A 3,257-nucleotide genomic window follows, 5' to 3' on the forward strand; every position below is an offset into this window, starting at 1 on the left:
ATTTTTATTATTTTAAACTTTTTTAAAATAATTTATAATAATTAAAAAATATATTTTATTAAAGATTTATACTAAAAAAATATTATAATAAATTTAATTTTATTAATTAATAATAAATATAAAGATTTATTTTAATAAATTATTTATTAGTATAAGTAATAAAACTGTTTAAAAAAAATTATAACCTTTTATTAATTAGTTTTTTTTATTTTATATATTATTTAAAAAAATTATTAATATTATATATAAACTATTTAATAATAATTTAAAGGGTTTAGATTTATTTTTTAAAATTAATAGGTTAAATTATCCCTATATTAAATTAATTTTATATTTTAAATTATAATTTAGATTATACCATTATTATCCTATATATTATTAAATATTAAAATTATTATTTAATAAAAAAAGTCTTAAAAGAAATAAAAAGGGTCTTTGTAAAATTGGAAGAAAAAAAAGAAAGGCGTAAGTACTTATTATTTAAAAATTACCTTAATTCTTTTGTTAAAAATAAGCTATTTATTATAAATAGTTTAATATTCTTTAAAATATTTAAGCCTAAGGTTGGGAAAAGATATAATATAACGAAGGCGGTAATTAATATAATAAAAATCTTATTTATTAAAATCTTAATAAAATATTAAAAATTAATAAAAAATTAATAGGGAAAAGAAAAGAAAAAGGAAAAAAAAGTTACATTTTTTATAAAAAAAATAATATACATTATTAATATATAAATAACAATTTGGTTAAAATAATATTTTAATTATAAACTTATCCAATATATAAAATTAAACGCAATAATATTTCAAAATTATAAATTATTATTAATTATTATATTTATATTATAATATATATAAATATATATATATTTAAATAAACCATACCTTTTTTAATATTATATATTAAAATTTTTTATATTAATATAATTAACTACCTTTATTTTACTTCTTTTAATTTATTAAAATTTTATATTGGTAATTTACTTATTAATATAAAGTTGGTAAAATATTTTATATAATTAATATTATATTTACTATAATAAATATTTTTTTATATTAACATATATTACAATATTAATTATAATTATTTTAATAATATAATAAAATTATTTATTATAAATTTTTTAAATTATTTTTTATATTTATTTAATATCTTTTTAAATATATAAATATTCGTTACATTTATATTAATATTTTTGATATTTATTAATATAAATAATATTTAAATTATTTTTTACTTATAAATAACTATTTATATATTAATAAACTATTATTTTACCGTTATATAATTAAATAATATTTTAAGGATTATATTTTAATTAAAGATATATTTTATTAATTTACATAATTTATTTATATTTTTTTATTAAATTAAATTATTATTTATAAAATAAGTTTATATTTATATTAAATTCTTTATTTACATTTCTTAAACCATTATAAATATTATAAAGAATAATATTATAATAAATAATAAAATTAAATTATAATATAATAATAAAAATTTAAAAAAGTTACGTAATAATATAAATTAATATTTTATTATAAATAAAAAAAAATATTTTTTAATAAAAAATATAATATTATTATTGTATATATTATTACAATAAAATCTTTTAAATTATTACTATAATAATTTTTTTAACCTTATTAATTTATATTACTAATTATTTAATAATATTAATTAATATTAATAAATATATACATAAAATAAAATAAATAAATAAAATAATAATTAATAAAATAATAATTAATTAAAATAAATATATTTATAATATTTAAAAAAGAAAAATTATTTAAAAAAGTATACCAAAAACATGCCTTATTTATATATATATATATATACCCCTCCTTTAATACGTAAAAAATATGACTTTTTTTTAATCATTATATAACTATCAAAATTATTATAAAAAATTAATAAATAATTAATAATTAATAAATAAATAATTTTTTAATAAATAATAAAAAATTAATAAATAAATAAAAAAAATAATTAATTAAAATTTATTAAAATATTTAAATATCTCCGATAAATTCTATCATATAAGCTTATAAATATATAAAAATATTTATATAAACTTATAAAAATATACATTTTCTTAAATTTTATTATTTTAAATTAATTTTAAATAAATATAAATAATATTAATAATTTTTTATTAAATAAAAATTTTATAAAAAAATATATATAAATTTAATTAAATATTTTAAAAAATAAAAAATAAATTTTATTTTAAATATATTATTTATATAATATTTATTATTTTTAAATTAATTTCTTTATAATTTTAAATTAATAAAATTAATTTAAAATATTTTATAAATATATTATTTATTTTTTAATATTATTTTATATTATTTTTAAAATAATATAAATAATTTTAAATTAATAATTATATTATACATAAAAAAAATAAAAATAAGAATTTTATATTTTAATAAAGATTTTATTTTTATTTTTAATTATTTTTTATTATTTATATTATTAAAAAATTAATTTATTAATAATATTTTTTTTATATTTTTTAATTAATTTTAATTAAAATAATATAATAATATAATACTTTTTATTTAAATATTTATTAATTATTTCATTAATTTTTTATAATAATTCTTTAATATATTTATTATAAATAATAAATTAAATATTATTATTTTTATTATTTTTATTATTTTTATTATTTTTATTATTTTTCTTATTTTTATCATTTGTATTTTAATAATATATTTTTTAAAATTTAATTTATTATTTTATATTTTTATTTTTAATTTTTTTAATTTTTTTAATTTTTTTAATTTTTTTAATTTTTTTAATTTTTTTAAAACATAAAATTTATTATTTATATTTAATAAATTAAAGAAATTTATATTAATTTTATTAAATTTTTATTTTAAATAAATATTTTTTATTAATATATATATATTTTTATTTTTTATTTTTTATTATTTATTTAAATAAAATATAAAAAATAAAATATAATAATAAAAAAGATTTTATTTAAGTGATAATTATATTATTTAATTATAATTAAAATTTATATAAAAATTATATAAATATTATATATATATTTTATATTAATTTTAAATTATTTTTATTATTTAATTAATGAATTAATTATATATATATTTATTTATTTTATAATATTTAAATTAAATATAATTATATAATTAAATAAAAATAATATAATAAAATATATAAATTTTATATTATAATTAAATTAAATTAAATAAAATTATAATATATATTTAAAT

Source organism: Daldinia childiae, assembly GCF_008694065.1.
Source record: "Daldinia childiae strain JS-1345 chromosome Unknown Scaffold6, whole genome shotgun sequence".
Lineage (NCBI taxonomy): Eukaryota > Fungi > Ascomycota > Sordariomycetes > Xylariales > Hypoxylaceae > Daldinia > Daldinia childiae.